Below are 13,255 nucleotides of genomic sequence, written 5' to 3' on the forward strand. Positions count from 1 at the left end.
TCTATGGATCTCGCATTGCTGCAGGCGAAATGCAGCAAGCCGCAGCTAAGTGAACAAATATGGCGATGATGCTGCGGAGAACGTGGCTGTCATGCACTCTTTCACGCAGGCCTAACTCCTTGTGCGGCGCACTCACTCGACACGGGAGCTGCACATAACAGGACCAACTCCCACGCGCCACGCGATCGAGAAGCATCTCCTTACCTTCTTCCGGCCGCCGCGCAGTCGGGGAAAGGGGGTGAAGTCGCGTGTACTGTGTTGGAATAGGACTCTTGTGGAAGCTTCTATAGCGCCATTTCAGTTCTGCACGGACAGCCCACTGACCGGGAACCACTTCGGTAGATTTGACTGCATGAGCACTTTACTATACGAAGGTAACAGCCCTTTTATGGGTTTGGACGCTGTTGCGTTTCTTGCAGCTGAAAATCGAAGAACGACCTCGCATGTAAAGGTTAGGTTCCCGGTGTAAAGGCCCACATGGACGAAATTAAACGGCACTCCTTCACGGCGGCCTTCCCGTACAGCCTGCATGAACCTAATACAGTATTACAAAAAAAAAAAAAGGCAAAACGCCAGTGATTCTGAGCCTTATAGTTATTGTAACTGAACGTTATTATAAAACGAAAATATCTCCAGAAATAAAGCTGGACTCACACACTTATGTCCCTGAAAAGATTGGGGAGAAAAAAAAAAAGCAAAGAAGCGAGAAATCTATCTGGGCTGTTCACCAAAAAGAAAAAAAAAATACGAGGTATGTTTCTTTTGAATGTATTGAAAGAATTTATTGAAAGGGCGCAGGTAGATAGTGCACGTCCTAAACGGGTATTTATAAGGGCAGTGGTTTATGATTGTTGACACTGTTATTCCACGAGGGCGGTGAGCTTTAAGGGCTCTACGGCTAGGGAAGCAATATAACTAAAGAAAAACAGGACAAAAACGCTCCCTTGCGGAATGCTAAATTGCTGAGTTAGTGTCGTTTATATAGTGGTCACACCAAGGAGCGAGGTAGGTGAAATTTTGAAAACTCAACTCATACAGCCCTGGCATTTATCTGGATTAGCGCACCAAGAATGTTGGTGTTTGCTTACCGTATGCTTATATTGAAATTGTCTGGGTACTTCCCTCTTTTCACTGTCATTCTATGCCCTTTTAGGAACTCATGCCATATCAAGCGCTTTGGGGCACCCCGCCTCAGGGATGCAGAATTTAGATTACATTACTTGCGCATCTCTAAACGAGAAGTGAGGACTCCGAAGGCAACGACATTTGTATTTTATGTTTTCTTTCTATATATTTTGGTGGACCTTCTGCTTGTGCTGCAGGTGTTTGTTGGCAGTAAAATGTGCACTGTTAGCTGAAAAATGTCATTAAATAATTATCCCGCTGCTCGACTTGATTTCGAGACGAGTGCAGCGAAAAAGACTCCGTGATCACTATTTTCAAGTGAATAAGCTACGTCACCTGCTCCTGTCGCCGAGCCTCTGCACTTTGCTTCCAAAGTCGGCCGTGGACGGCGACACCCACGTTGCTTTTTACTCTGTGGCTTTCTATAGCTTATGAAATATAGGCTCAACGCTGCTGAACCGAATATGGAGCGAATGTATTAGCTGCGAGTGACCGAGCGTTCTTCCTGTTCGCCGCTGTTCAAGGTCATTCGCGACTGCGGCCACGGACTACGTGACGGGCCGAAATCTGGCGTAGTATTGCTTTCGTAATAAAAACACGTGTTAACATGACGTCATCGCGCGCATATCACGTGATCTCTCATTAGTTGTACCGATTTTCCAAGATGAAATGTGATTACCATGCGGTAATGCACAGACTTCATCATCACCAGCCGGACTATACTCAATGCAGGGCGAATGCCTATTCCATATTACTCCAACTAACTCGGTCCTGTGCTAGCTACATACGCATTCATCAAGCAAATTGCTGCGACCGGAGCACTTTGCAAATATCATCATCATCATCAGCCTGACTATACCCACTGCAGGGCGAAGGCCTCTCCCATATTTCTCCAAATAACCCGGTTCTGTGCTAGCTGCATCCACTTGACCCCTGCGAACCTCATCTGCCCACCTAACTTTATGCCGCCCCCTGCTACGCTTTCCTTCCCTTAGAATCCAGTTTGTTACCCTCAGCGACCATCGGTTATCCTCTCTTCGCACTACATGTCCTGCCCATGCCCATTTCTTCTTGATTTCCACTACAATGTCATTGCACATACTACTTTCCATAGCGCAGTGCACTGGGCGAGGCATGTCGCAAAACAAAAGTCCCGAGTTTGACCTTGACTCTATTTCAAGGTCACTCGGACGGATCCGAATGGTCACCGGATTTGTACCTGGAGGAGTAGAGCTGCCGCTTTGAGAGAATAATCTATTGAAGCCGAAGAAAATGATAAGCAGGAAAAAAATTATCTGAGGCACATTAGAACGATATGATAGCATACGTTTCTTTGTCCGACGATGTCTGTTTATCATCTGACTAGTTTTTTTTTTTTAACTGCTTACGAATTTGTATATGAATTTCAACGAGAGATACAACTGTGCAGTTTGTACAGGCGGGTTTTACACCAGGTTCGCGAACATCAGGCACATAATAGAGCTGAATGGTGAGGCGAATAATTAACCATAGTTAACTAATCAGTTTTTAATTCGTGATTTAAAAAAATATATAGTTATGAGGCGGGAAGGCTATGAAGAAAGTAAACTGAACATGACCGATTGCGATGATAGATGATGTTTGATGAATGTTGGCGGGCCTAGCGCGAGCGCGCCTGCCCACGGCACTCCCCGCTTCTTCCTCGTCCGTAACAATATTGCGTAATTGAAGACCCTTAACGTTAAAGATTAGTCCCCTTTTTAATTTTCTTAATCGATTTTCAATGTTTTTTTTTTTTTTGAATAATGGAATTTTTAAATCCGCACTAATGACGCGTTTAAGCATGATAACTTCTCCAACATTGCCATATACACAAAGACATCTGTGTCTGGGGCGACGAATTGCTCTGGCGAGAAGGAAGCTCGACAATCTTTAAAATGGGTATTTCTTACGTTCGATGGTCTGAGCCGCACTGTCGATTAATAAAACTTATAAACTGGGTTAACCATTGCTGCTGATGGCTTTGAAGCTCTCAGTGTACTAATGCTCCTTAAACTAAAATAATAAAGTTTTATCAGTTAATCGCAGTTAATTACAAGTCTAACGGTCAGAAGTAGTGACACATGGCACCCAAACTGCGCCTTTAATAGAGAACAGTTGGGAGTGCGTTTGGGCCGATTCCCCTACTCTCTCCAAGCTTCCGGAAGGGACCGACAACCTTAAAGCGTGAAGCGGAATCTCGCGGACCATGGCCCTGCCCGAAAAGTTACGTTCGCAGGGCGTGACACCTCTTTCAGCGTATAGCATAGGTGCATGCAGCATCGCTTGTGCCTGGGCGCATGCGCGCGACGCATGTCATCGAGCGTGGCATTTCAAAGTGCGCTGGAGGCGACAGCCGTTCACAGGGAGCGTGGTGGGATGAAAGCGTGATGTGGCTGGTGCGGCGTTAAGGGGAAGTCCGCTTCTTACCGGGAAACGTAACGGGGATCTGGGGAGGGGATTGCACAAGGAGCTGCATCGTGAACAAGTTACGAGACACAAGACCATTGTCCTGCACCGCAATAACGCTCGGGTGAGCGAGGGAGCGCTCGCTTGCACGCACACGCACGCACGCACGCACGCACACACACACACACACACACACACACACACACACACACACACACACACACACACACACACACACACACACACACACACACACACACACACACACACACACACACACACACACACACACACACACACACACACACACACACACACACACACACACACACACACACACACACACACACACACACACACACACACAAACATGCGCGCGCGCACGCATTGGCGCACATGTATGTGCAAGCAACCACAAACACGCACGCGCAAGCGCACGCACGATGTCCGTGGTCGACGCATTCGATCTGGTTGTGGAAGGAAGTAATCGCATTGTCTAACATGTTTATTTGCCTCCCCAGTTGTAGGAAAGCAGATAAGATGGCGGTTTTCTTAGGTTCCCCCTTTTTATTTTATTCGTTGCTCAAAACCCTGAAATTAAAAAAAAAAAGGCAAAGGTAAAATGAGCGTAACATTTAGGAAAGTAAGGCCAGGCAATACGTAGAACACTTCTGGTGCACACTCGATATCGGAGGAGAGTGTAGCCTCGGCGAAGAGAAAAAGATACAGAATATCGGAAAAGTAAAGAGGTTAACCATACAGACACATTCCGGCCGAGCAGGATTTATACCGGAGCAATTTTTTTTTTTTTCAGTGGTTACAGATTTGCATTTTAAAATCTTCAAGACATACCTTAGTGGGGTCTGGCTAGGCGGTTTTTACAGCAAGCTGGTTTTGGGCAATAAAAAATGCGAACTAATAGGCTTTTTATTATTTATTTTAAGGCTCAGTACCTTATATGGTCAAAGTTAAGGCAGTCAGTATTAAAGGTGAGTCCCCCTTTTTAAGTTTTCGTAACCGGCAGTGTTGCTCGAAATATCGAACGTCAAAAATACGCACCTGAAACTTGGTCCAGTTATTTTTCGCTAATTACATACATATAAAAAAGCATCACTACGTTTGGTATTGTCTCCAAAATATTGTCTTTTCAAACACATAAGTGGCGTTTGTACTTAACGCTTAAAAAATACGAACAATTTCAGTTTATAAATGTACAATGCGTGAAAGCTTTTCGCGAGCTTGCAGGCACTTAGATTTGCTCTTAGTGTTTCGAACTATATTGACAATCAAGACGAGATAAAAATAGGACGCACCTTTTATTCTGGCATCCTTCAGTTTCCCTTCATAATTCTGGCCTGTAAAATAACGAACTGAAATCTTATGAGTTAATTACTTGATACTCGTAATAGCTAAGCTCTACAATGTCTGCGTTGCTATTAAGTCCACCTGATCCGACCGCATCGGACTATATCGCTTAATTTTTAAAACACACAGCTTCAAACAGCAAACAAAATTTACCGGAATACGTCTGCTGGTAAACAAGGCTATTGTGCAACTCAATTAACGTAGATACCGCAGTGTATTAAGAACTGCGTAGAAGCGTACTAACAATCTCGGAGTGCTTATAGCATCACGCGCGCCATCCTTACGTCGGGGAAATAAAAGCCACTGCACGTTTTTAGAAAATTTGGTTTTACGAACGCGTTGCTGTTGGCGCCCTGCTTAAATCGCAGTGGAACGATCCATTAACTATACAACATTCAGAGCTCCAAATCAGCGCTTACCACCTTGTGATTTTTTAATGGAGGAACAGGAATAGAGGTGCAGTCCGAACAATTTCATCAGAAGGTGAGACAACCGCCCTCATAGTGTGCTTTGCAGAGCACCTTACACCGCGTATACAGGTTTTATGCATTGGACTGGCACTGGAAGCGGGGGTTGTTTTTATTTTACTTTATAATATAATACTTTGTAAGCACAAAGTTACTACTGCTAATTAGCGATTAGGCAACTCGTAAATTAAAAGGAATGCCTTCGCCTACGCATGCTCTCCTCGGCTCCCTTTGTTTGGATGACATAATGAGCTCCTTATTTGCTATACCAGATGGCAGGTTAGAAAGAGACAGAAGAAAATCACAATAAAGTTATTACGCTATGAATTCAGAGAGCTAGGTAGCAATTATCGTCAGACCAATGCATGGGAGATGGTACTCATCAGTTATAGCTATATATAGTTACATAGCGGAGGCGGCGCCGAATTTCGGCCGCAAATTAAATTACGAATTCGTGCGATATGGCTTTGCGGAAGCTGCGGGATGAGGGTGGTTTGCAGCGCGGCGTATGGGGAATCAGGGAGGCCATTCGAAGAACTCGCGCTGATCCAGTGCCATTGGAGCGAAAGTATTCCCGACGCTACGACGAAAAACATCGGGGGTGGGATGGGCGCGAGAACGTGCTTGCGAAAGCTTCGTGAACAGGCTGCCGCACCGCTCGGGCTATATGTTTCCCTTCCAAGTGCGCTCAGAGTGTCGTTGAAAAAAGCTTTGGACGGCGAAAGCTTTAGAATGCTTACGCAGATGATGGTCTTATGTGAGAACTCTTTCCGTAGGGATTGATATCGAATCTGTACGTAGCGAAACTCCAGAAGCACTGTTTGCGAGACTGAAAAAGCGGGCGCGTAATGTTTTTCTCGTGCTCTTGGAAGTGATTTACCGCCCTGTTATCACCTCCAGTTCTGCACACCCGAGGTGCGTTTTTTGTGCAATTCTCCCAGCACAGAGTCGCCTTAGACCAGCATATGTATTATTGCGGCTTTTAAACAGCTCGTAAAGGCATAAATGGTGCGCGAATTCCCTCGTGTAAAAGGGCGAGACGCGCCTCGTTTTCGTTATGCGCCGCTTACGTGTCTCTAACTGCCCTATGACCTTGAAATTCTATCTCCAAGCACGCAGACCAGGATGAACAAGGGACATAGGACGATATAGGAAACGAGCTAATGACGGAGGGTGGTACTGGACGGTTGTCACCTGAATTTTTTCACAACCCTTACCGAGGTTTGTTCCATTGTTCCGCAACACTTTCCATAGCAGTGCCTCAGAAAAAGAGGGGCGCATAACGACTTATCTAACTCTTTTGCTACGGTAGGCACCTGCGTCAGTGGACTATAGACCGAAGCGCATTGCTGCATATCTAACGAATGGCAGTCCGTACTTACGCTATGTAAGATCTTCCAGTTTGGTTTGTGGTTTATACAAGTTTTGCGTCCCAAATCAGCTCAGACTGTGAGAGACGCGTAGGGAAGCGCTCTTTATAACTTTCGGCCACCTGTAGTTCTTTATCGCACACTGACACAAGAGAATACACCGGTGTACTGCGTTTTGCCTAAATCGAAAATGGGCCGCTGCAAGCGGTATTGAACTCACGTTTTCGGCATCAGCAGTCGAGTGCCTTAACCACTGATCCACCATGGCGAGGAGTAAGATCATTTTGTTTCACTAGTGAGTAGATGGGCGCCAGATGATCTTAACTTTCTGATGGAAGAGACTTGGGCAAGTTGCAAGGTCCGTTAATTGTTTCCTACGCGTGCTGTTCTTCTCAAATAGCTTGGCAAGTCCCCCAAGTGAGCTCTATAGTGACATGCAGCTCAATACCGATGTCGTAAGTGTCCCCACAGCGATCCAAGTGTCCGAAACATGGTGCCTGCCGAATGTCACGGATTTGGAGTCAGCCGCCTTGCCCCTTTCACGATTGATATTGGTTACACACTAGAATATGCGAGGCGATTCACCGCGACATCATGACATTCGGTTGAAGTCATTGGTATGAGGGGCACCTGTCGCTTCTTTCTTGCGAAAAATTTCCCCCTGCTTCTCCACGCATCAATACGATCCTGGTGGATCGATGAACAGTGGGTGCTCTCGCGTTTTGTCCCACAGCGATGCTGCTACACCCGCTAGCCGAGCAGTACGACTCTGGGACAGTGTGGATGCGCTCGCTGAGAAGAGATGACAGCCATGGATCCATCTCTGTCGTCGGCCCACGGAAGAGCAATCACTCTGGGAGCTTTCTTTTCTTGCCTCCGCCGTTCACCTTAGGCAGATACGTTGCGTGCGATCTGTCCAGCCTCTTGGCTCGTTTCCGCCGATATCTTGTACTGTATTCGCATTTAACGACACGATTAATTGTGCCAACAACGTTACAGAGCTGTGTACGATGCTCAACAATGTATACATCAAAGTGGGTGATGGATGATGCCCAACCAAAGAGCGCTATCGGCAATCGGCGCCGAAAAATTGGATGCTTCTGTAAACCGATCACCGCATGTCTTTCGGACATTATGAGGACGCTGAGATGCTGGGTCCAGCACGACCATGGTGTACTTCGACATGTCCTAAACGACTCCGACGACCTCCGGCGCTGCATGGTTATACACAAAAACAATACACACACAAGAGAATTAAACCAGGACGTTTCATATACGATGCGCATCATCTATGTTAACGTCTTGGTTTAATTCTCTTGTATTTGTAGTGTTTTTTTTTTTGTGTATAACCATGCAGCGCCGGAGGTCGTCGGAGTCGTATAGCCAACTAGCCCGCTCGCAAGTATACTACTGAGAATGTCCTAAACGGCTAGTTCTGGCAATTGCATTTGCTTTTCCGCATGGAATTATGTAGCGTCTTGCATATCTGCTGCGTTAAGTACGTTTAGACTTTGCTTTCGCGTGCAAGTGACAGCCCTCCATTCGTTTAATAATATCCGGGGAGCAGCGACTGCCCGGTGCTGCGGCGGCTGACGAAGGGGAGAGAAAGCGTTGGACCGTTGGGGCACGCACGACAGACTGCTGGAGGGAGCGGCGCCCCGTATGCTGTCCTGAGTGGTGCGCACTAACTCCTTTGCAGCGCATTTTCGGGAAGCGTGTCTTAGCGTTCTTGCTCTAATTGGCCCACCGCTCGTTTGTGGCCCGGCTTCCTCCCGCACACGCGCCTCGTTCCGAGAACGACGCTCCGCCTCGGCTACATTTGTGGACACTGGCCTAAAGGCTTCCCACGTGACTGCAGTCGTGTGGTACACGCTTCCTTAAGCTGTCGCTCGACATCAGAAATGCAGCTCGGACACTTTGAGCGCTTGTACATAGGGCTTCTAAGTGGTGAAAAGGAAAGGCGTGGCGAAATTCTTACCTGACTATACCGCTGCATCGTGTACTATTAATTAGATAACGGAAATGGAGATGTTAAGAAGAAAAAGAAAAGGTGCCTCAATGTTCTCTCACTGAGTTACCTAAGCACGCAGCTCCTACTGGTTACGAGGGTCACGGCAGCGGCGGACGCCAACGGGCCACTGGAATAGGGAACATCGACCAGAAGCTCTAAATGTATACTCTCTCCCCCACTTCATGCGCCCCAGCAATTCCTTTATGAAATGAATGTTTTCACTACTACAGCTACTTGCGACCACGCAACGTAGCGCGAGCGTAAACTCGTTTATTTCGGAGGTTCGTTGTCTGATAAGGACCCCAGGATAGCCCGTCTCATCCGTGTTTGTTATCGCGATGTGGCATTGTACAGCACACGAGTGGGAATGCCGTCATCTTTTTAATCGTAAAGGTGGCAACTACCTACTTACTCAGTTCTTGTTCCTTCATCACAACTGTGGGCTTATTTAAGGATAAATCTGTACATCATGAGGCGGCCAGAGTGAATTCAAGGGATCTGTAAGTGCTCGACGTTCCGCTGCGCGGGAGAGATAAGTAGCTCCAATTTAGTCACAGGAAATCGCACCAACCAGAAACAGCCTATCAGGCTACGCTTGTCCCCGCAGAAAAACAAAAATAAAATTGGGCTTCCTCTAACCTTTTTTGTAACTCTTTCTGGATTATCTCTCTAAGGCATTTATGCGCTGGGCGGTCGACAATCTCTGGGTATAACTAAAAAGGTTAGATGCAAAAATATGCAGGATAGTTTATAGGAAAGAAAAAGACGCACTATGTATTTGCATTTATTTGGACAAGCGGTTTGCGAGGCTTAACGTCTTTGTGGGGTGCGTCGGCCTCGTCAAGCCTCATCACTGGCTTCTTGCCGGCGCACCCAACATCCTGATGATGTTGAATAAAATTGTATTGTATTGTATTGTATTGTATTGTATTGTATTGTATTGTATTGTATTGTTTTGTATTGTATTGTATTGTATTGTATTGTGTTGTAATACGACAGAGACTACGGAGACGCCGCTATTGTGAATGTTTTCAGGATATGGCCGCGAAATACAGACATCGACCTTTCTCTTGAAGCGTTGCAACAGCATGCCACTTTCCGAGCACTTACTGATAGGCGCTTCACCGCTTCGCTCGAGAGCTTTCCGGGCAGCGCGGGCGCTTTGACGCTTTTAGAGCGACACGCGCTTCGATTCGCGATTCTTACGCCGCCAAATGCTCTTGTATAGATATATATTTATTTCCATCTCCTCGCCACGTCGTCACCCATCACGATCCTCTTTGTTATCCCCTTCGCCGGAGCAGAGTGGCAGGATAGATATTTATCTTCGCGGTCGAGCTCTCTGCCCTTCCACTCAGTGTGCTCATCTATCTTCGAAAAAAGAGACTAGCCCCTATACTCTACAACTCGTTGCGATGGAATGACTGACACAAAAAAGGTGTTCCTGTCGGAATCGAGTGATATGCAGTTGTTTTACCTGCTGCAGCAAGTGTGCGATGTCACTGCACGTTAAAGAACCCCAGGTGGTCGAAATTTCCGGAGGCCTCCCCTACGGCGTCTCTCATAGCCTGAGTCGCTTTGGGACGTTAAATCCCACAGACCAAACCAAACCTGCTTCAACAAGGATGCATCCTGCCATTCTCTTCAAACAGTTATGCTTATTTCCTTTTCCTTCCAAGTAATAACCTCTTACGTTCTATCTCATCCACCAGTAGGTCCCTTCATACCTGCATGCCTAAAGGGCAACTCCGGTGGCTTTTTTCATCATTTTGTGTTTTTGGTTGAATTATATTCATCGACATGTTCTGACTCCAACACAAGAAACTGTTTTTCGAAATTCCAATTACAAGTATTTTTAAAAAGGAAAAAAACAGCAAATCGAAACCGAAACCGTTTTCACGGCCAGAAACGACGTCCCAGTTGACGAAATGGTACGTCACATTCAGTATTAGAAAAACACTCGCACGTGCGTTGGATGGCGAAAATAAAGTATGGAAATCATGACGCACTGCATAAAATCTCTTAGGTAGTTCATTATAAGCCTTATAATTTCATAATCACACTGGAAGTGGACGGTAACGCCGGTATACTGTTTGTGACGTCAGAAACTCAATGTTGTCCGCAGAAATAATCTCAACTTACCCGTGAAAACGGCATATTTTAAAGTGTTGCGCGCTAACGGATTACCATACGGCGCCCAAATTTTGCAGAATGCGTCAGGACGGAGAGGAGAACTTACAGTAATTTTTTTACTAAAATATTCGAATATCAAAAAACCTCCGGAGTGGCCCCTTAATTTTCCCCTGTGTAAAACATCAGTGCTTGGACTGTTTTCAAACCTTTCCCCATCTCTGACGTTGTCCAATCTTTTTGTCCGCGGGAAGCATTCGCGCTGCATCTAAGTGCATGCCACCCGCGTTGAAACTGCTGTGTACTACACCGCTGCTCCGGCGCCAGCTGCGAGGAGGCCACGTCGCTCCTCATGGCGCCATCTGTCGGGATTGGCGGAAAATTCGCTGCTGCCGTTCGATCGATTGCAACTTCCTCTTCCACCACACAGGCGCGCTGGCTATCCTTAGCATAAAGCCACATTGAGTAAATGGTGGCAATTCCTTCTAGTGGGACGTCTGCCGTGCATTTCTTTAACTGCCATAGATTAAACTGGCAACCTCTCAAAACAGGTGTTTTGGGTGAAATGCCTCAGGAAGTAACTGGGACTGGCACTTCGCAGGGGTTCAGAAAGGAAGTAATCCCAAACGAAGGATGCAGTTGCAAGAGCGTGGATGATCTATATATAAAAAAAAAAAAAAGAGAGAGAAAGAAAGAAAGAAAGAAAGAAAGAAAGAAAGAAAGAAAGAAAGAAAGAAAGAAAGAAAGAAAGAAAGAAAGAACTCTGTTTACACAGGTTAAACACGACAGCGGATTAGTGGCTTCCGTCTGCGGTCCCCCTGGCGGTTCCAAGTCCGCATGCGCGCGCTTTGCATCTCTCACAATCGTACCTTTCTATTATGTCACCACACGTACTCTTTAGTATCTGATTCAAAGATATTCCGTTATAGCGAAAACCACCCGACGTAGATATAAATACCAGCTGCAATTAAGCCGTATCAATATTCGTTCGTGGCCCGTGGGCAGCGTGTCTCCGAGGATCCAGGACGGTTAGGTTCCCCTCGCCCTCCCATTTCAATGCAGTCAGAGTTGGCAGCGCCACCTGCCACCACCTGCCAGCGGTACTTATGTGATTTCTCTCTCTACGCCGGCGGCGGATTTCCTACGAGGTGGGGCTTTTGACTATACGACTTTAAAAAAGAAAAAGACGTTTTTACCGTAAAGCGATGCACAGTATGCTGCTACAAAACCTGTCGCGAGAGCGTCGATAGTGCGACAGATTGGGTCATATTTGGTTCAACTGAACAAGCTGCAAATTTCCTCCTTCAGCAAGCGCAGAGTGATTGTCGACGAGAATGCATCATTTGTATGCAAACACACGCAAATCTCTCCGCAAAAATCGTCACTATTGAGGCTGACGAAAACGGAAATTTATTTGCGCAGAAGCAACGCGCCGGCTGGCTGCCAAATTTTGAAGAAAAGATCAGAATACTGCGTATGATTTCCTGAGAAAGTTTCACTAATATTAATCAAGTTAGAAATGTATTCTTGGCCCCCGTTTTGACTTTGGACCGCACTATAGTCTGCTGCAGTTAGTGCGGCCACGACGACACAAACACAAAAGCGCTCACACATCAAAGTACTGCAATTTTCTCACTTCTGACTCGCGTTTCTTGCATTCTCATCAACTTGTTTGCAATAAGCACATGTTTGCTCAGTTTATGTTCCTCGCTTCTCTGCGGCGGCCTGTTCCTGCACCTGTTTCCTCTACTAATAACTTAAATGTATTCGTGTTTCGCCGATTGTACTTTCACAAATGTCTAAGGTACACCAATGCAGAAATCGAAAGAATGTTTTCGGGAACACGCACTCAACTGCGCCACACATCAGTTATTTAAGATTACTAATTAGCTAAGTAGTTCACTTATATTCACTAACTGTCGCGAAATTGCTAGACGGTCGAGCTTGGGAAGCATTATCAGGGCATCATTGCTCGTCTTGCTTTTTTTTTCTTTTGTCCCCATCTGCTGCGCTGCTGCTGTAATGGCAGTATGGCGTTTGTGCCTACGGCGAACTCAATACCAGGGCGCATAATTTTTAGTACGCAGAAAAATTTGTCTCTAAGAGTTCTGCAGCGCGATGGAACCAGGTTCTTCTTGTTGCTGGGATACCAAAGTGAGCCCGTGAAGCGAGCGCAAAGCAGGGCGCAGATGCAGTGTGCCCCGGTTGCATGTGGCAAGTGAATGTTGCTGTTTTTCGCAAGCTGCAGGCGGTGTTCCAGTTGGTTTAAAAAAAGCGGTGCTACGTATACGTCTTTTCGGTCTCGCGGCATTCTTGCAAGCATTCTCTCAGGCATTCATAAATTGATGCCTACCAACAAA

At 46.2% G+C, this 13,255-nt stretch overlaps 1 protein-coding gene across 6 annotated transcripts in view; it reads left to right on the forward strand.

Moving 5' to 3' along the window:
• LOC146200263 (coiled-coil domain-containing protein AGAP005037) overlaps positions 1–13,255 on the forward strand; it is a 344,563-nt gene that overhangs the window by 103,264 nt on the left and 228,044 nt on the right. The gene's annotated exons all lie outside the window — the stretch shown is intronic.

This window comes from Amblyomma maculatum, chromosome 2 (genome assembly GCF_055883805.1).
Source record: "Amblyomma maculatum isolate TAMU_Amacu chromosome 2, ASM5588380v1, whole genome shotgun sequence".
In the NCBI taxonomy this organism is placed as follows: Eukaryota; Metazoa; Arthropoda; class Arachnida; order Ixodida; family Ixodidae; genus Amblyomma; species Amblyomma maculatum.